Source organism: Sorex fumeus, unplaced genomic scaffold, assembly GCF_029834395.1.
Source record: "Sorex fumeus unplaced genomic scaffold, SorFum_2.1 ptg000061l, whole genome shotgun sequence".
Classification (NCBI taxonomy): Eukaryota; Metazoa; Chordata; class Mammalia; order Eulipotyphla; family Soricidae; genus Sorex; species Sorex fumeus.
In genome coordinates, this window is record NW_026606118.1 from 1,188,389 (window position 1) to 1,210,999 (window position 22,611).

Sequence of the window (22,611 nt, forward strand, 5' to 3'; positions counted from 1 at the left end):
CTCAGGTAAGACTGATATTTGTTTTATTATATATTATCTTAACTATCTAGAGCTGCCCTTTCCAATAAGATAACCACTATCTACCTGTAATGTTTAAATTAAAATGAAATATATTTGAGACTTCAATTCCTCATTATACTCCGTCTTCATCGGGACTATCCTCCTGAATACAATATTGCATCATCACAGAAAGTTACACTGTGCCGTCCATATTTAGAATATATCTTGTTAAGTAGGAATTCATGAGTTCAACTCTCAATTCTATCATTAATTTTAATTGTAAATTCATTGTATTGAGTCCTTGCCATTAGGGATACAATTCTCTTTATTTTAATCCAACCATTGACATAATGGAGTACAAAAGTATAGGAGTAGATTGATTTCAAGTCACTTGGAAAGTTCCCCAATTTATCTGAGCTTAATTTTTTCTAAATAATTAATTTTATCTGACCTGCTTCCTGTACAGGCTTCTAATATGGTTTAAGGTATACTAGGTCCTAAATAACAAAGATCAGTGATAATGAAAAGAAATTCAGAAACAGGAAGATATTACTGAGGCATATTTAAGTTTAAGTTTAACTGCACTATTCACCCCAAAACCATCCAAAAGGAGAAGTTCACTTCCAGGAGGAACTAACAAGTTCTTCTTGATGTGTTAAAAACCTTTGTTCTGGGGCTGGAGCAATAGCACAGCGGGCAGGGCTTTTGCCTTGCACGCGGCCGACCTGGGTTCAATTCCCAGCATCCCATATGCTTTCCCCGAGCACCGCCAGGAGTGACTCCTGAGTGCAAAGCCAGGAGTAACCCCTGAGCATAGCCGGGTGTGACGCAAAAAAAGCAAAAAATAAAATAAAATAAAATAAAAACATAAATAAATAAATAAATAAATAAATAAATAAAAACCTTTGTTCCTGTAGGTGCTGGAGATAGTGCAATGGAAAAGGTGTTGGCCTGGATCCTGGGCTCTCCATGTGGCCCCCTGAGACCTCCAGTTGTGATTCCTGAGCACAGAGCCAAGAAAAAACTCTGAACACACCTGGGTGTGGTTCCTTCCCTCTTCACTCCTTCTCCCCTCCCCCCAAAAGCTCTTGTTTCTCTAGATACCTCCATACAGAAGTCTAGTACTGGATCTAAGTTACCCCGCTCTGTAGTCTAGACCCAAGCTTGGAACTGAATGGAAGGGCAGTCACATACCAAAGCCTCAGCCATGGTCAAGTGCACTTTACCATAGAAAATTTCTATCTCCAAAGTACGCTGCAGTTGCTAGTCAGATATTCAGAATCTGACTATCTACCTGGATATGGGAAAGGGGGAAGTCTGGAGATGTGTAGTTTCAAAGATTATTCAGATTTTCGTTTTGAAAATCAAAATGAATCCACACCCAATCCCATATCCACTGAGATGAAAGACACCTGGTTGTGTGGGTCAGGTTCCTCCAGTGGAAAATGGGATTCAGGTCATGCAGAATAGAGAGTGGGTTTCTTCCCGTGTGCTGGGAAAGAAGAACCACCAAAGACAAGGTGTGGTCTGAAGAGGCCAACTACTAGCTGAGTGTGTAATCTCCTGGTGGCCGGGAGTCACCAGGGCTCTCCTCCTCGCCATCCGGGTTCGGGGGCCCGGGATGCTCCCCCACCCAGGGTGGCCCAGACCATGGGGCAGACGGAGAAAGAAACAAGGGCTAAGCCAGTTGATTGATCAGTTGCCGTTTATTCCATTCTCCCCACACTCCTGTTTCAGTTTCTCAGAGCCCCCCAATCTAGTCTCACAGCCCCTCATTCCCATGCCTTTTTCTCCCGCTCATCTCTCTGTGCTCCTTCTCACAGCCTGGGTGCTCTCTCTCCTCCCTCTCTCTCTCCATGTGCCTGCTCCTGCATTTTCCTCTACATTCTTCTCCCTCTGATCCCCTTGCTAGTCTCTCGCCATTCCATCTTGCTGCCCTGCTCTCTCTCTAATCTCCTCCAACTCTCTCCTCTCTCCAACTCCCAACTATACCCAGTTAGGCAGCAAAATCAACATAAGAAAGCCCTTCCTTTGCTCATAGGCAAAATACCACTTAAGGTGTTCTTCTCCTTTCCTCAATCCAGTAACTCAATTAACATCTCAATTAACATCTTGATATTAGTTATTTTGTGTGGACACAGTAAGAGATACAATGAGGCTTGTAGGGCAGCTCTCCTGAGAACATCTCACCACAGACTCAAACTACAGTGCTCAGCCAGATTCACGGTCACGGTCCTCCCGTTGTTCATCAATTTGCTCGAGTGGGTCCAGTAATGTCTCCATCATGAGACTTGTTGTTACTGTGTTTGGCACATCAAATACGTCACAAGTAGCTTGCCAGGCTCTGCCTCGTGGGCGAGATACTCTCGGTAGCTTGCCAGTCTCTCCGAGAGGAGCAGAGGAATTGAACTCGGGTCAGCCATGTTGTCTGCTTGTAAGGCAAATGCCCTACCGCTGTGTTATAGCTCCAGCCCTCAGCCAAATTAATCTTTCCTAACCCTAGGGCCCCTTGGAGGGAAGCGGGTTGAGCTTTCCTCCCCGCCCTGACCAGGGCTCCGGCAGCCGAAGACCTCCAGGACCAGCCACCACCATTCTGAGACCACTCTCCGCACACATGAAGGTACTGGCAGAGGGACAAAGCCACGCGGGTTCCAGGGCTGAGACCTCCAAGCCTACTCGGATTGGAGTCGAGCATCCTCCACCCAGATCCTCCAAATTCCAGTAGGCGGGGGTCACACCCACCACCTGGCCCCCTGGCGCCGTGTAATCCCTTCAGCGGCCAAGACTCAGAGACTATAAAATCCAGATCCCGGAGCCGCGCGGCCACATTCGCGGCCGCGCGACATCTTATCAGAACTTTTTTAAATGACATCTTATTGTCTCATTCCTACTTTAGACAAACTTGCAGGCTATCGAATGTAGCCTGCCCACAGGGCAGAGTCTGGCAAACTCCCCGTGGTGTACCAAATATGCCAAATACCAGTAACAATGATGGGTCTCATTCTCCTAAAGAGCCTTGAATATAATCTCAGGGCTAGTATGAAAGAGACGTTACTGGGGCCTGCTTGAGGCAATCGACGAATAACAGGATGATGAAATGAAAAAAATGAAAACCGTAGCAGGATCTGAATCTAGTTATTACTTTTTGGATCATGACAGCATTTGTCCATGACCAAGCTCTTAATTTATAGTTAAGTGTTAGGCACTTTGGCCAGGCCCATTTCGATGCCAGGGTAGCACATAACTCACCGCTTACCCTGGGTCCATCCAGACCCTTGTCAGAACCCTGCTTTTGGGGTGCTAGAAAGTAAGGACAACTTGGGTTTAAGTGGAGAGAACAAATGGCCAGGAGGTAAATATTATTAGAGTCAATTAACTTGCATGTCACAAAAGCATAGCATTTACTGTTGTTTTATGCCCATACAAAAAGAACCTTGCTCCGAATTAACCATGCAAAGGACTTAAGGAGAAGAGAAAAACAATATTTATAAGTTAATGGAGCACAAAGAAAGAAGTTACAAATAAACACAGAGGAATGGGAGCACTGTGATGGGAGTCACCCAATAAACAGTAACCCAATAAACCTATGCTCCCGGCAGCAAGACAGAAAGGACAAACCAATGTTATCCTACAGCTGAGGTTTTTCTTAACCTTCAGCTTAGATACCCCAAGGGGATCCCATTGTCTCTGTTTGCAGTGGGAAGTAGCAAAGACCTAGAGCCATTTTCTGATACACGTCTCACCTCCATCTCAGCTGTGATTTCTAATGTATTTTCAACTTGTCTAGTGACTACATTTACTCAGTTGTACAATGAAGGTGGTAGTTTTAGTTCTTACTGTATTGGGTTACGGAAAATGGTGACTTAACATAGAAAATGACCAGAAGAGAATATGGCTCATTTATGTGTGTTCTGTTTGTTCCTTAAAATCCTCAATTATCTATTCATTTATTACTTTGCTGAACATTTGTCATTGTCCCAATACTGACTTCTTCATGTTAACTAAGGCAGACGGAATATGCATGCATATATGTGGCTTAGTGTCTAGTGAGAAAAATGGACTATTGTGTATTTGTACAACAATTATTTTCTTCAAGTCCAGAGCAATTGAATTTTTGTATAATTTTTTACTACAAAACCAAACAATTGAAAAAAGCTACAGAAAAGAGAATATTTTCTAACAGGTCTAATATGGAGGCATGTTAAATAAATTAAATTCCTTTCTCTGGTTGCTCTTCTACAAATTTTTCTTTGATGATTCCATTTTTACAAATTTTTACACTTCAGAGACTTGAGATTGTGCAAACTGTTGTGAGACAGAAATCTTTGGCAAAGTCATATATAAATAACATAAATGTTGACCTATATCTGTCCTTTTTCTTCATCATATTGAAGTACTGATGCAGAAAAATGCCCGTGGTATTTAAATGTATTCATATTAAAAACAGAATGTATTTATAGTTATTGTTAACACTACACTAGGCAAATTGTCATGAGTTTCTATTTTCTGTTAGAGGATTTTGGTCAAGTACTGTAGATACTAATAATATGATCCAAATGTGCTTACAATTCAGTGAAGAAGACATAAGTACTAAAAAAGAAGAGGTTGGAAGAGGTTGAAGGGATATTAGCTATCATAGATTCCTTGCATTTGAAGAAATTTTAGAGTAGAATTTTAAGTCCAATGGAAAAAATAGTAAAAGACTTCAAGCTAAAGAAAGAGCATGAGTAAGGGAGATATAAAAGTTACAGAAAATTCAAAGTTTCCCATGCATATAAGTGTTGGTGCTGTTGAGGCTGAGGAGACTGCTTCTGAGTTCGTGTATGTCCAAGTATGATGTTCAGGCAGATGAAAAAATACCTCAGGTTATGGGACAACCACAGTGGGTGGAAGAAGTAGGCTAGCGAATAGAGTGAGCATGTGGGAAACTTTACCACCACCTGATAATATTAGAATTCTTTCCAAAAGTCAGAGGGTGTTCTGGAGATCTATAGGAAAGATAGCTGTCCATGCAGATGCAGTGATAGTACAGTGAGCAGGGCCTTGGTCTTACATGTGACTGGCCCAGGTTCTAGCCCCCAGTATCCATTCTGATCCCTCAAACACCGCCAGGACCAATTCCTGAGTGCAGAGCCAGGAGTAACCCCTGAGCATTGTAGGATGTGGTCGAAATATCATTCTCTCACTTAGGTTATGTATTTGGGGACTGCTTTAACACAATTTCATTTAGAACCCTAATGCACTTTCTTCAAAAATATACTGCAAGAAAATAGTAGAACTAGTTAAAAGTATTGACCTGTGCAACAACCATGGGAAGAAGTGGGAAAATAAAATCAGGGTAACTCTTTAAACCTATTATCACTGTCACTGTTCTCCCATTGTTCATTGATTTGCTCGAGTGGGCCCAGTAACATTGTGAGACTTGTTACTGTGTTTGGCATATCAAATACACCACAGGTAGCTTGCCAGGCTCTGTCGTGTGGGCGAGAGACTCTAGGTAGCTTGCCGGGCTCTCCGAGAGGGGCGGAGGAATCGAACTGGGGTCGGCCGGGTCAGCTGCGTGCAAGGCAAACGCCCTACCCGCTGTGCTATCACTCCAGCCCAAACCTATTATCATTTAGGTGATAAGCTTACACTTATGCTCCAATTTCTAGTGTTGATGCAAAAAGCTACTGTGATTATTTGATAAAGTGCATTGTTTCTATAGAATAAAAGTTCACATGTTTTTAATCTTGAAGAATAATATTCAACAAATAGTTAATTGAAGCATGCAGACAGGCTTCATTTTGATCAGGTTCCGACTTTCTAAACTAATTGTCCATACACAGTACAAACAATGCCTATGACTGGAAAATAACATCAAAATAGAAAAGGGATTAGGTGTGAGTGGGAGTTTGGGGGAAATTCTTCATGGGCTGGTGCTTTCCTCTCTTGGCTTTCCTGTGTTTCCTCTTTTCCTGTGTTTTCTTTACTGACATGCAGTCGGTAAAGTGACCTTAGCTTGTAGCTAACACAGTGAAGAAGGAGAAATAGAAGAATTTGCCAGTAGGGTTGAGAGCCTCGATCGGGACCCAGGGCACCTAATGGTTAAACCATGGTGATGGGATTTGGGCGACCGCAGAGGATGATGGGAAACTCCTGAGCCTCTGGAAGCCACATCTGGGGGTTCAGTGTGTAGAGGAGAAGGGGCAGTGCACGAAGAATGAGATGGACCTTGGCAGGAGGGACACGCCTGTCCTCCGGGCAGTGAGGGGCTCGGACCCACGCGCTCTGACCCTGGCTGCCTCCTGGGTGTGGATGCTGACCTGCCCTGCGGATCAGGTGGGTGGCACTCAGGCCGGCAGGGATGCTCCCGCAAAAGGACCATGGCCTGCGTGAAGGCACGACGGAGAGCAACACCCGGACGAGGGAGGCCAAGCCGGGCTGTCTGGGGGAAACTTGTTTGCTACCTCTCCGCAAGCCTGTAGGGTCCCACTCAGCAACCCCTGACGTGCGTGGGAGTGGCCCCCTGGCCCGGGCCCTGGGAGGTGTGGTCAGTGATCCTGCGGGCACCGCTTTGGTTAGGCTGTGGGCAGTGTGGATCTTCGGGACCACCCTCCAGTGCTCAGAGGCAGAGGGGCGCTCCACAGTGCTCCACAGTGCTGGTCCCGGAGACGGCCCGGCCACCTTCCAACAGAAGGGGAAAGCTGTGCCAAGGCTTCTACTTGCATGCACTCAGGGTCCAAAAGCGCTCCCGCCTTGGGGCTGGGAGAATAGCACTGCTGCCAGGGCACTTGCCTTGCACACAGCAGACACAGGTTCAATCCCCGCATCTCACATAGGGTCCTCTGAGCACCGCCAGGAGTTAAGTCCTGGTACAGAGCCGGGGTTAAAACCCTAGGCCTTGCCAGGTGTGGTACCCAAACCCCAAACAAACAACCTAAATGCTTTGTCTCCTCAATGCCTCCAAAAGGGATTCCTGCTTTCACGTTTTGGGCTTAAAAAATTGTCAGAGCTCTTTGATCACTTCAGTCAAAGAGTTTAAACTTGGGTGACTATCAGAGTTAGGTCTTGGCTCTTTGTAAGGTCAGGTGAGAGCAATATCTTTGTCCTCCCCGAGATGTGAGCAGCTCCTTGGTTTGGGCTTCAGTCTCCCAAGCACCCTGCACCCAGCACCCAGTGCTCAGAACATCACCTGCCACTGCAGAGAGCACTGTGCGTGTGCAAGCCTATAGGAATCTCATCTCAACTGCCAAGGTAGCAGGAGCAGAGGGAGAAATGCTGACAGAGGCAAGGAGGCAGCTTCCAGTGAAAAGTCTCTTTTCATTTAATGCAGCCTGTGGTGGGAGAGTGTGTGGCAGGAAGACCTCTCTCTCTCTCTCTCTCTCTCTCTCTCTCTCTCTCTCTCTCTCTCTCTCTCTCTCTCTCGTCCTCCCTCCAGCGCTGTCCATTCCTGGGCCCTAATAGGAAAAGAAAAGGGCAGGACAAAGCAATTCTTCTCATGCCCACAGAAATGAGGCCTGGGAAACGGTTATCAAAGTGACCTTTGGGTAGGAAATCGTGAAGGTTAATTTTGTTATTCTTCCTTGATTACAATTTGGTAAATGTTTAACCCCCAGTAAAAGTCTTCAATTTCGGATGAAAAGCTAGTTCTGGGTGAAATGTGCAGGGTAAGAGAGAGTTAATTAATCTCTTCAGACAGCAGCGAGGCCCGCGGACAGCTCTTATTCCTCACGGGCCAGTTTCAGTCAGTGAAAATTTTTCAGAGAAAATTCAATCTAATGTTGTATTCATTACTTGATTAACTAAAAATAGAGTTTCCTAGATTAAAAAGAGGGCTGCTTCAGTGACATTTGGCCTCACGCAGAATTTTTTTAAAAAAGACTAAAAATAGAGGAATTATAAAGAACGGGCTGGATTCCCTGAGCACTCCCCGTGGCAGAAACACCCCGAGTCAGATCAAAGCAGAGTCTTTATGAGTCAAAGCCCTCGTCCATCCTCGCTGCACTCTGGTACTTGTGTATATTTAACTAATACTCATCAATATCCCTAACGTCATTGATGATGCTATAGGTCTGTCAGCATATCAGTACCTTCATGTGCCATTGTGACCCCATTTAATTGCTCACAGAGACAGACATCTGGGTCGGGTGGGGGTCTGGAAAGGGCATTGTGCATTAGGGGGACCACCCCGCCACAAGACTTCTGTGGGAGATCCCCCCACGTGAGACTTCTCCAGAGAAGCAGTCAGGGCCGATAGATGCTTTGCATCTGATGAATTTGCCTCGCTATGGATACTTTCCGAAACTTCCCCGTGCAGCTGTTCCCAGGGAGACAATGGGGATGGTATCAGCGTTGGGAAGGGCATGTCCAAGGTCTTATATATGCAACATCTTATGGTCATAGAGCCCCGGAAGGGAAGGCTTCCTGCTGATGTCCTTGCACACACTGACCATGACCGTTATGCCTAGGGTGTGTTATCAATCAGCTCAGCACTCACTGGGACCTCTTGGTAGCTGCGGAGATAGTCCTGGCCCACTGGAATCCTTTGTGTTTTGTGATGGAGACGCAGCAATATAAACCAGATGAACAAACAGGGGAAATAACTGCAAACGATAATTTAATAGAAACCTGATGATGATGGGCTGGGACATGAGGCTGATACACACAGTCTGGCAGTGTGGGCAGCACAGGAAGTGAACTTTTGTAAGTATGAGTCGTAGGTAGGACAGAACAGTAGACAAATGAAATCACAAACTCATCATCCTTCAGTGTATGTAAATAGAGACGCGGGTCTATGATCATACTCTTAAAAATGGCACAATTTATAGGGTTTAGAATTGGAATTGGGGGATAATAATGAGGAAAAACAGTTAGATAAGACACAAATGAGAGAATGGTGAATCCTTGAGGACCCAACTAAGACCGGATATGAAGGGAGGAGAGCTCAGCCCAATCTCCTGTCCAGAGAAAAGAGGCAAGCCAGTCAGAGAGAACACACTGAATGTCTCCTGTTGAATCTATAGTGGTCCTCACAGAGAGGGTGTTGGTGTAGGCATGTAGGTGCGTGTGTATTTGTGTGCATGTAAGTGCATCTGCTTGTTTTGTATGCTTGTCAGTGTGTGAAAATACATATCAATTCTTATGTGTGTGCACGTAGATTCTTATGTATATGTCTGTGTACATGTAGGTGCATGTATATATATGTGCATATTCATATGTTTACATGTATTCAGATGCATGCATATATCTGTGAAGGAGCCTGAATTTGCATTGATGTGCAAACATGTATAGCATGTGTGCATGTATGTACAAATATGTGTTTGTGAATGTATGTGGTATGTATACATTTGTGTGCTATTTGTGTAGGTTTTGGGAGTAGGCAACTGGGACCAGAGTGAAGAAAGTGAGTACAGATACTTGTATTTATACAAATACAAAAGTTTTTGCAGATGCTTGCCTCTGAGTGTGAAATAAAATATGTGTATTCTGGGCTCTGGATATGTGCAGAAGTAAATGTTTTAGGAAAATGCATAGACAGAGTTCTTAATAATATTAAGAATGAGCTCACAGGGATGAGAAAAACACAATTACAGGTGGGAAGACTGGCCTTGGAGAGGTTGGGGGAACGGGGTGAAGGTGGCACAGGTAAAGCATTTGGCCTTTCCTAAGAAGAAAATGCTCCTCGAAATAAGTGTCAACAAGAACAAGCTTGGTATGCATGCAAGCGGAGGTGAAGAGTTTGGTTAGACATGTGGGAGCTCATGTGGAAACCCAAGCACGTTTTCCTCTGGGGCATCTGTTCTTCTGCTGTGGGTATTGGGGTATGGATGGTAAGCACTGAAGCTTGAGACCCATCCAAGAACACTTACAACCTGTGGGATTTGGAAATATCCTAGACCTATTGAAAGTCTACTGAACAAAGTTGGGTTTTCATTTAAGACCGAATCATTGGGGCTGGAGTGACAGTACAGATGGTAGGGCACTTGCCTTGCACATGGGTAACCTGGACTCAATCTCAGGCAACCGCTATGGTACCCCTAGCCTGCCATGAGTCATCTCTGATCACAGAGCCGGGAATAAACCTTGAATATAGTCAGTTGTGGCTGAAACAGAAAACAAACTAACAAAAAAATTGTGAAGCATAAATATAGCTCTATTATTTTGTGCAAAATATATAGCTTTGTCTGCAAGACTACCAGAGCTCAAGGAAATGAAAGTATGTCTTATTAAGCATAGAGGATCTTTTGTAAATGCAGTAGCAGAAATGTTTTAATTATTAAAGTCCAAAATTTTATACTTTTCATATAAAAACTACAACAGAGACTTCACCAATGCTTCAGCGAGAATTGTAGATCCATTGAGAGTGGAAGGAATCTGGAGGTCTGCATGTGATCGGGGCATGTCGGTCAGGTCCTGTGCTGGGAGGACTTTTTGTATGAGTGAATAGGGAAGGACATGTGGATAGAATATCCTTCATATTAAGTTGTTGATGGAAAACGAAACCATAAAATTTGTATGGCAACTTGGAGAAGGAAAGAAATGGAAAGCTTGAGGCATTTTCTCATAAAAAATAAGCAGTTGATTCTTAAAGTGACTGATGTAAGGGGAGGCATGGGGCACTCCTTAGGGACTAGGCTAGCACTTAGCAGAAAGTTAGATTTTTTTTTCCCTGACAGGTCTCATGTAAATTCATCTTTTTCTTCCTAAATTGAGCTGAAGTAGCAATAGCCAGAATAGCAATGGGGTGCAAAGTTTGATAGCCTCTTTCCACAGGATGCACAGAAGAGATTGGAGAGATTTTATGCACCATGTTTATTCTAAGTGATGTCTAGAGCTGACGCTTACCCAGTGCTTTCTGCTTCTGAATTCTGCCTCAAGAAGGGAGAGTGAGTCTGGGACTTTAGATATGAGACCTAAAGGATACTGATCAGGGAAGGCTCAAGTCAGTCTCTGATTTGACCTATCCCCCTGCTACACACACACACACACACACACACACACACACACACACACACACACACACCATACACAAGAACCGAGAACCAGGAAGTTGGATGATTATTTGTGCTATGTGATTAACCAAGAAGAAACTTTTCAGGAAGTGCAAGAGTTGAATCTACTGCACTCAGATTTTATGCATGCCTAATGTCCTATGTTATGAATGTGCCCCATCCCCACTTCTAACCCCAGTGATGACTCTATGCCCACTGTCCCCAGGGCCCCTTTTCTCCAGGACCCCAAAAGTCGCCTTTCAGATATTGGCAGTTCCAATCAAGCCCACACCCCCCTGTGCGTCACCAGGATTGCAGGGTCTCCAGTGGGCTTCATGCTCAACTTCCTCTCTGACTCCAGCTCCAGATTCCAGATCTGTCACTGTCACTGTCCTCCCGTTGTTCATCGATTTGCTCGAGCAGGCCCAGTAACGTCTCCATTGTGAGACTTGTTGTTATTGTGTTTGGCATATCAAATATGCCACGGGGAGCTTGCCAGGCTTTGCTGTGCAGGCGAGATACTCTCCGTAGCTTGCGGGCTCTCCAAGAGGGGCGGAGGAATCGAACCCAGCTTGGCCGGGCTGGTTGCATGCAAGGAAAACGCCCTACCACTGTGCTTTCACTCCAGCCCAATAGATTCTAGGTCAATGGGCCTAATCACAGCTTTTCTGGACTGTATTTTATCCCAGTACTAGCATTAGTTTTCTTAAGCTAGGATTTCATCATATCACTCCTGTCTCAATAATGTCCATGATATTCTCAGTTACTGCAGAATAAAATCTTCTTAATTTTTTCTCCCACTTCCATTGACAGATGTATGTCCTCTTAATTCCAAAGTGACCCTGCAGATCTTACCGTGTCTTCAATTTCTTGTTTTGTCCACAGGCCATGCAATTTATTTTGTTTATTTTTTTAAAAGGTCTCCATCCATGTCTCTCCACTAATACCTTGGTCTTCCACCTCAATCCAAATTCTCTTCATAACCCAAGACTGGGCTCTGATGCCACCTGCAACAGCCACATGGAGACTAGTTTGAACACATGGACCCCTGGGTTTCTTTTGCTTCTGGTTTTAATTAATTTATTTTTAGTAGCAAATACGGAATTTTCCTTTTATGTAATGTGGCCTCATCTGACAATGCTTTCATATTAATTTCCACCATATGTACATCTATTCTAAAAATTATATTTTAAACATCTTAAAATTAGTGACTCCATTCTTCATGTCCCACCCAATTTAGTGCACATTGGAAGTGTAAAAATGTGAGCTTTTATTTTGAGAAGCAATGAAATGCATCCTTTGTAATATATAAATTCATTGAAGTTTTAAGTATTAGCAGAAAAGATAATAGAAAATATAGTCTCTCTCAGGAAAAAAATTATTAGACTTATAGTAAGATCCCACCATGCTAAGTTATTTCTTTGAGACTGACATTTCTTATGCCCCTGTAAATTGGACTTACCCTGTTAATGCATAAATGGAAAGATGGAGGTCATTTTTGTTTTTCCCTGATACAGCTAAAAAAAAGCATAAAAACTCCAACTAGAGCATTATGGATTCTCAGAAACGCTGTGAGGCTCAGTTCACCTGAACTCCCCAAGCCAACACTGTGAGCCCAAATCCGCTTGTGCTATAGAAAAGCCTGGCCAGCATCTGCAAAAAGTTCACTGGCTGCCACACAGAGATTACAGGACAGAATGGAAGTCAGAGAGCAGAGGATTAATCCGGGCATCTGGGCTTTGGGTTCCAGATTAGTGATCAGAATGCTTAGTGGAACTTAGTTTTCATAAGTTAATGGAATGTCTTGCTGTGGCTGTGATGAAAATTACTGTACCCATGAGTCTTAATTGTACCACACAAGAGCTGAATAAATACACTCCGTCATATTATACTTAAAGTGTTATGCACATAAGCTTAATTTATGGGAAGTTAAAGTCTCACCGAATGAAATCTTATGCATAAGAGTATAAAATAAACAGAAACCTCGGGCAGTGTATTGTTAAACATTGGCAATATTCTTTCTACGTCTAAGAACAGAGCTTTCTGTAATTAATATTTCTCATCCTAAATAAGTAAAACTTTTATTTCCTTTTAGCTTTCTATGCTCTGTAATTTTAAAGTGATACCATTTTAATGATTCTTTCTCTGCTAGTTTACTTTCAAAATGTATGAGTAAATTCTGCATGTCATTGAGTTTCTTGACTAACTCACTGGTTGGCTCATGACATCGCTACACAAACACACATGTAGTGATACATAGATATGACTTGATACTCACATGTCTGACACCAAGTCATAGAAAGGACTTCTTTTATTGCAAGTGATATTTTATTGTTGTTTTAGTTTTTGCTGATATTTATTTTGTATATAATTTTATATAAATATATTTATATACAAATGCAATATCTATTTAATATATTTAATTTAATATATTTATATACATATTTATATCCTACCATAGGTAGGTGATAGATAAGTAATGTAGATGCAAACACAGCTCTATAGATACAAGTATATATTTTTTTAAATTGAAGACAGGAAAGGGAGCATAACACAACACACACCATAACCATGCAGCCAGGCCCCACGCCAGGCCATTTCATTCGGGGTGCCCTGGAGGAGGTCAGATGAGATTCCCTCCCTGCCCCAAGGGACCCGGCCCGGCTGCCAAAAACCTCCAGAACTCAACCACCACCATGCTCACGGCCTCTCTCCATAAGGTGGCATCGAGCCTCATTCAGAATTGAATATGCATGATAACACATACCTCACACCACCGTATATCACATTTGATGGCATTTAAAGTAGGGAGCAACCAATCTTAGAGGGTAACATTTTATAGTGTATATCTATATATGTAATTGTGTATGTATGTATATATAGTATATATGTATATATACTATATATATACCTTGTGTGTATATATATACATATATGTATATGTATATACACACACACACACACACAAGGCTCAACCTTTAACAACATGTTAGTGATCTCTTATAGAAGGGCTTAGTGGGTGGTGAAATACAACAATCTTCACACTCTTTTCTCTAAGAAAACTTTTTTGTAGCATTTTCAACATTTTTCCATAACAAACAATACAAAATAAATTATTTTGGTTTTGCTTTGGGGCAGGGCTTGGGTTCAGGATGAAAACATCCAAAATATAGTGGTGGGAAGGTGTAATGTTGGTGGAATTAGTGTTCAAATATTAAAGGTAATCAAATATTGTGAACTACATTATAAAATTTTTAAAAAAGACAGGAAAGGGGGAGTCAAAATGATGTTCCTAGAACAACTGTAAACATGAAATACTCAAAGTTGAAACAATGAGACCTCATGGAACAAAATTAGTGTGTCTGAGTAAGTACTTAAATAAAGTGAAATACGAGATGTATGAGCAGATTATTCATAAGCAGTGCAAATAAGATAGAAACCTTAAGAAATATTATTCAAGTATCTATATTCTCAAACATTAAATGGTTACCAAAGGAGACCTATTAACTAAAGTTGGTTTCATACCATTGTTCAAAAACACCAAAATCTATGCCTGCCACAGATGCAGGTGGGGGAGACAGATTTGGGGGGTTGGGGTGGGGGAGGGGTACTGGGAACATTGGTGGTGGAAAATGTGCACTGGTGGAGGAATGGGTACTCGATCATTTTATGACTGAAACAATCATGAAAGTTTGTAAGTCTGTAACTGCACATCGTGGTGATTTATTAAAAAAATTTAAAAATTAAAATATAAAAATAAAAATAAAAAACACCAAACTCTTCCATAGAAAGTTCTAAATCAATGTGATACTCTGAGGACAAACGTGAATATTCAATTGATAGTAAATTATAGGGAACATAATAAAATTTCCTAAAATATAATTATCTTGTTATTCAACTAGTTTTGGTGATTCAAAGGCACAGGTAAGCAATTGTTAATTTATGAGTATCTTGTGATACTGGGCATCTTTATTTAAATTGTAGAGTCTTTAGAATGAAATTTTTAAAAGAAGATTATTTTAATTAATCTTTATCCTGAAAACATACACATGCTGAGAGAAATTGAAATAGAAACTTAGGTATGCTATGACAAATTATTGTTAATTACTACCCAGTCACAGACAAATTTTTACTATAATTGACACTTAAGATTAATTTCTAACTTAAGGAGTCTGTGGAAAGCATAAAAAAAATTTCTGAAATATTTTCTATCCATTATTCCTCTGGGAAGTCTCAGAACTTAACAAATTCTCACCACCCATTAAAGAAATATAATCATTATATAGAAAGAAAGTTGAATCAACAACTTCTAATCAACATAAATGCATGTTTTTACTTGTAATCATGCATAAGTCATAGCCAAAAAATGGATCCTTTATTTAATCCTTTATTAAGTTTTTAAGATTAAAAAAATGGTCTATTTTAGAAACTTTAAAATTCAGCTTTAATTAAAGAGGTCAGTTTGTAAAAAAAAAATGTTTCTGGGAAAGATAAAACTATAGATCGAGTGAAAAGATCATTGAGATCATTGATAGATCATTGATGCCCAGGGGCTGGAGGATGGTAGAACAGCAAATAACAGGTTTTCTTTTAAGCTGGTCGACTACTCTTTATGTCACGATAATGATGGACATGTGCTATTTTTAGTAGCACATATTATAGGGCTGGGGTGATAGCACAGCGGGTAGGGCATTTGTCTCGCATGCAGCTGATCCTGCCGACCAGGGTTCAATTCCTCTGCCCCTCTCTGAGAGCCTGACAAGCTACCGAGAGTATCACGCCCACACAGCAAAGCCTGGCAAGCTACCCGTGACATATTCGATATGACAAAAACAGTAACAACAAGTCTCACAATGGAAACGTTACTGGAGCCCACTGGAGCAAATCGATGAACAATGGGAAGACAATGACAGTGTTACAGTGCATAAATCATAAGATATATAAATATATATTTATATAAATATAAATTTATTAGGCTTCACTTAATTTATAGTCTTGGTAACAAGCCTCACATATGGTCTCAGTAGTCTCTAGCTCGTCATATAACTTTCAGAAAAGATGTTTGTGGACTTCTCAGATTTTCAGTTTGCTCCCCTCACTAATTCTTTGACTTCAGTTCATTTTTTAAAAAATAGGATATGCCAGCTCTTTTATCTTTAAGTTAACAAACAATGTACTTTTCTTGTGTATCTATCATGACCCTCTCTCTTTTCATGGAGCAATCAAGGTCTGTAGCACTGTCCTCCCGTTGTTCGCTAAAGTCGAAGTTTTCATCTGCGCTTCCCTTCCTCCCTTTGCTTGGTGACTTCCCTGTTTGATTCCCCTCTGCTCTGTGAGTCATCAATTTCTACCATTCCCCTAAGTTACTCTTTTCAGTATTCATAGCTGTAAAGTTTTCTTCACCTTAAAAAATTGAGTAAGATACTTTTCTTAAATTTCTATCCCTGTCAAGTTAACAAGACTCAGAGACTATAAAATCCAGATCCCGGACGAGAGCAGTGCAGTCTCTGCCCCCGCGCTTGGGTGTTCCTTCCCGGAGTCCCTTGGAGGGGAGCGGGTTGAGCTTTCCTCCCCACCCCGACCAGGGCTACGGCAGCCGAAGACCTCCAGGACCAGCCACCACCATGCTGAGACCACTCTCCGCACACTTGAAGGTACTGGCAGAGGGACAAAGCCACGCGGGTTCCGGGGCCGAGACCTCCAAGCCTACTCGAATTGGAGTCGAGCATCTTCCACCCAGGTCCTCCAAATTCCAGTAGGCGGGGGTCACACCCACCACCTGGCCCCCTGGCGCCGTGTAATCCCATCAGCGGCCAAGACTCAGAGACTATAAAATCCAGATCCCGGAACCGCGTGGCCGCTTTCGCGGCCGCGCGACATCTTATTACCTCATTCCTACTTTGGACAAACTTGCAGGCTATCCGAATGTAGCCTGCCCACAGGGCAGAGTCTGGCAAACTCCCCGTGGCCTACCAAATATGCCAAATACCAGTAACAATGATGGGTCTCATTCTCCTAAAGAGCCGTGAATATAATCTCAGGGCTAGGATGAAAGAGACGTTACTGGGGCCTGCTCGAGGCAATCGACGATTAACAGGATGATGAAATGAAATGAAATGAAATGTCAAGTTAACAGACTCTATGATCACTTTTGCAATCAAACTTATAACTAAGTGATTTAAAATTGTACAAACATATCAATTCCAGATTTTTACTTCTTACTATTCTAAAATTCACCTAGATATTTTAACTACCTTTTTTTGGAACAAATTTTAAGTGGTAGGTATTTTCATTAATTATCCAAACAATGTGTTGGTCGAACAAAATTGATCTTAACTCTTTCATGAAAAGAATGAACAGTGCTTACTACAAGTGTACTGGCATTGAATAGGCACCCAAATGGGATTTTCATCTGCACTTAGTAATGTAGTATAGGTTGGTCTTGCAATTGTAAACTATGTTGTTGAAGAAAGTGGAGTATTAAGCTACTAACTTCAAAATAGTTATACAAATTCCTGTGTTGAGGACATTATGCGGTACCAAACATAATGGGTGCTTTCTCTTCCCATCCATTCAACCAACATATTCAATATTGTTAAACTCAGTTGAACATTACTTCATGAAATCATTTTAACACTAGCATTAAATGATGATATATCTTTTTTTTTGTTTTTTGTTAATGTTTTTTGCTATTCCTTCTATTAATTTTCTCTATTATATTTCATCTCTGTTTTTTAAATATTAGACTTTTTCTGAACTCACTTATGGAAGTATGTTCCTTTCCCCCAGAGAGCTTTTGCAACTGAGTGAATTTTTTTTAACTATTTAAACAACATTAAATAAAATCGATATCAGAGAGACACCTAGGCTGATGTCTATGTCAGATCAGAAAAAAACAATTGAATTATATATTCACAGTAGAATCTTAGATTTAATATGTTTAAATACATTAGCATATCATGTTGAAGAACACCCAGCTGAAGTGCTACTATTATACACCTTCACAGGACCCATTTACACTTTTTTTTTTTTGCTGTTATGAATGTAAATGGTATCATTAGCTTCTCCTCTGGTCAGTCAAGGGCCTTTGAACATATTAAGAACTCAATTTTGTGAAAAATAAATCTGTTTGAAGTCTCAATTTTCTCACTTCTAATTTTTCCCTAAACTACTATAATCAAGTTATCACTGTCATGAAAATATAACAAATATTCTGATAGCCCTTGGTATATCAATAAGATTTATATTTACTCGTCCATTTAATTATTTGAAATTATTCACTGACATTGAAAAGTCATTAACTCTTAAATTAATTCCATTATATTTTTCTCCAGCTGTACCTGATCTAGTTTTTTAATCCAAACTGTCTTAGGTTTGGACAGCATATATTCTTCTTGTTGGTGTCTGCAAACACCCTCATTTGCCCTTCCCTTGTATTAAGATGATATTTATTTAGAGAAGATACAGTTTCACAGTAAAGCTGAAGAAAATGGACATTCTCTTTATACCCTTTCTCTTACACATCTGCAGACTACTTTATGATTAATATTTCCACTAAGCGTCCCTTGATGAGCCTACATTGACATGTTATCGCCAAAATGCCCAGTGATATACATTAGGGTTTACTCTTAGCCTTGTACATTCTAAGGTTTATTAAACTACACAGTTACCAATGCCTGGGAATAAATATCACATCATGTGGAACAGTTCCTCTGCCTTGAGAAAACGCCTGGCAACTACTGATTATTGTATTGTCTCCATAGTTGTCCCACCTCTCCATGATGTCAAAGAGTTGGAATCACACAGTATTCAGTTATTACAAATTGACTCCTTCCAGTTGTTAATAGGTGTCTAAGTTTATTCCAGGATTTTGCTTTGATTTGTAGTTCATTTACTTTTAGAGATGAACAGTCACTTTGTGTGTGTGTGTGTGTGGAGTGAGGAGGGAGATGGGGAATAGTACCATTCTTCACATCTATTCACTTACTGAAAAGCATATTGGCTTCATCTTCGTTTGATCAGTTACTCTGCCTTTACTTCTAATTTTCTATTCCTCTGAAACACTGTTCCCTCCTTCAGCCTCAACTATTGCTATTATGATGACAGTGGAATTTCTTCTCCCTTCTTATTAGTCTATTGGATATTAGAATAGACTAATAATATTACAAAAAAGTGCAATTTTTAGTTATAAAAAGTATGTTATACTTACAAAGACTTGTGAAGCCCCAAAGTCCCCAAGTATAATTATTTCCTTCAAACTACAAACAATTCTTTTCAGGCTGTCTTTAACCCATATCATGATATTACTGTGACCCTGTCACTCAGTCTGGAAGATAGCAGTTATCATTACTCATTTTATCTTCTTACTCAATGGACATATTTGAGTTATCACCAAGTTTAGAAAACATATAAAATGACCACTATGTACAATGATCACATTGTCAGAACATCCCTGCCTTCAGAAAGCAGCTGTGCTATCCCAAACACAGTTCAGGGTTTTCCAAGAGTACTTTCCTCTTCTCATACAAATCAGCAGCTGCAGTTATTAACTATCTCATATCTTTCATGAGAGGTTTTGATCACTTTTATCTGTTGTATATGCTTTTTATTTTTTGTTTTTCTGACTAATTCTGTTCTACTCACTGCTTTAGTTTGTAAGACATGAAACTATCATGCCAGGGAGACAGTGTAGCAGATAGAGTGCTTTCCTTGTGTGTGCCCAACCCAAGTTCATTCCCCTGCACCCTCAAGCCCCATTAAGAGTTATCCTGAGTCCAAAGCCAGGAGTAAGTGTTGAGCACCACTGGGTATGGTCCCAAAATTAAATAAAATAAATCATGAAAATTGAGCAACAATATGACCACGGTGTTCTTCAATGTAAGTAACTTCATGATTCTCTTGATGAGATTCTTCAGTATATCATTCTAACATTCTTTAAAAGACTTATCTAATGATAAGTCTTTATAGCTCTATAGTCATGCAATGTATCATTTCCTGAATGTGGCAGATAAAATAATACCTTCATATTTTAATATAGTTTTTGTTTCTGTTTAAAATATTGCTTGTTCATAACTTAACAGAATGCCTTATCCTCCATCACGACTTCCTGTATATACAACATTAATTCTCACCCAAAGCTCAAACCTAGAAATGTAAGTGTGGCAGTGAACTCAGGTTCGCAGAATTCCCTGATTTTACAAGATGTCTCACTATCATAACGGAACTGTCTTGACAAAGTGGTGTATGCCTTATAAAGATTCAGTTACAGGTCTAATAAGACGGCAATAAGAGAGTACCCAGAAAAACTTAGGAATGGTTTTCCAGAGGAAAGTATATGCTCTGGATCAGCATCCAAAATATGGTACGATCATTCCAGAGCCTGGATCCCCGACCTACCTGGATCGGTGAACTACCATTTTGTGTTAAGGAATGGTAGTGGATGTATTCAAGTAGACTCTTAACATCCACCAGAAAGTATTTTGTGGTGTGACTTAAAGGTAATGTCCTAGTGACTTAGAGTTATTTGTTACCTGTTAAAAAGACACAATTCCCAAAAGCCACGGCAATGATCCCATGTAAGTGAAAATTCAGGCTACCACCAAGCCACTATGTAGTATTCACACCTCCAATTCAAGAAGGGTGTTACAATTTTGTCTGGGATTATTGGTTTTGATTATCTAGGTGAAAAATATGAATAAAATCAGATGGGCTGGTCATGTAATGAGATTTAAAGATGACCGCTGGACTAGAGCTGTTACCGACTGGATTCCACGGGATGTCAAAAGACCGCGTGGCCGCCCACCTACCAGATGGTCAGACTTCTTCGTCAAGATCATGAATGATCGGTTTGAAGCTCTTCATGTTCCCAGAGCGAACAGATGCCATTGGGCTACACTAGCACGCGACAGGGACAAATGGAGACGTTATTGGCGCCCGCTCGAGCAAATCGACGACTAACGGGAAGTTAAGTGATTAAGTGACTGAAAGATGAGAGAATCTCTTGCTATAAGCTGTTCTTAAGGTCAATTAACAGCTATATGCACCCAATCCAGGCATATTCCTGAAGACCCATAACCTTGGAAAAGGAAGTAGGAGTCACCTCATTAAGTGAAGAACCATTACCTGCTGAGGTAGTTGCTGAGGGATAAGGAATTTCTTGTAATACTCGTTCTTTAATAGAAAATGAATATTACAAGAAAATGGTCATAATTACCAGTTGCAAATGTGAGACCAGTTGCAGAAGCAAAGAAATTCTCATGAGTATATAGATTTTCATTTTGTTAGTAAAATGTTTGAGCACACATTTATGCATATTAATTATATTTTCTTCTTGTTTAAGAAATATTTAAGAAGATAAACATCTTTTTGTATATGAATTAAATATATTTTCTTATTATTTAATTATTATAAATGAAATATTATTCCCCTTACAATTTAATATTCAATGTGCTATAATTTATCTATATTTAAGTATTGTAAATTTTATATTATGATGCTTACATGATGAAAATTATAGGTTATCAAGCAGAAAACTCTTCCCTTCAATACACTTCCTCCTTTTCTAAAGAAACTGTTAGTGATGCTTAAGATAACTCCTGTTGGATAACATTGGATTGTTCTTGCTTCTCTCACAGGGAGCTTAGGTTTATTGAGCTACTCCCACAACAGTGCCCCTGAGGCACACCCAGTTCCATCAGGCACTAGTAATTTTATATTGCTTTCACCTTTTCTTTATGTCATTTGCATGGTTTAGCAGAGTCCTTTTTGTATACACAGAAAGACAGTTCATGCTGTGCTTTGTAACATGGGAGTTAATTAACTCTAAAATAATGGTTACTTATGGGCATCCGTATTTACTTGACTTAAGCCTCAGTTGCCCTTAGTTCCTAGCACTCTAAAAGCAGGGTCCTGAGGAAGGGTCTGGATGGACCCAGGGCAAGCTGTAAGCTACCCTGGCATTGAAATGAGACAAGCTAAGTGCCATAAGTATAATAAGTTAAGAGCACGGTCATGAAACAAACTCTGTCATGACCCAAAAAGAAGTAACTGGATAAGGACCCTGCTGGGGTTAGAAAAGATTAACCTGGCCTGAGAACTGTGATCTGGAATATACAGCGAGATGTCCCCAGAAAGCTGAAAGCTTTAAGCTTAATATATCTGTTACTGTGCTCATACAAAATGACTAGGAATATTATAAGAAGTAAATTTACTATGATGGTATAAATGGATTACTAGCTGAGGAAAGGAGACAACAACACACCTTGGATGGAATCCTGCCCTTGAGTGGATCTCCTAGTAATCTGGAATGATGAACCCTCAGATGAGATTTTGTCCTTCAATTAATCTAGAACTTCCCATGAAGCAGTGGCTTTACCTCTGTTTGTTGTTATGACAGTGTTCAAACCCACTTATGTGTACCCCCACCCTTCATGATTTCTATATAACTATGCTGTAAGGGGGGAGATGGAACGATGATCAAGATAGGACTAGAAGGAGAACTAGACCATAATGACTGGAAGAAGAAGTAGAGGAACTGGAAGTAGAGAGCTGTGAGACTATGTTGAGATGAGGAAGAAGAAATAACCAAGTAGAGGACTTTGAGGTTTACGAGGCTACTAGGATGATGGAACTACGATGA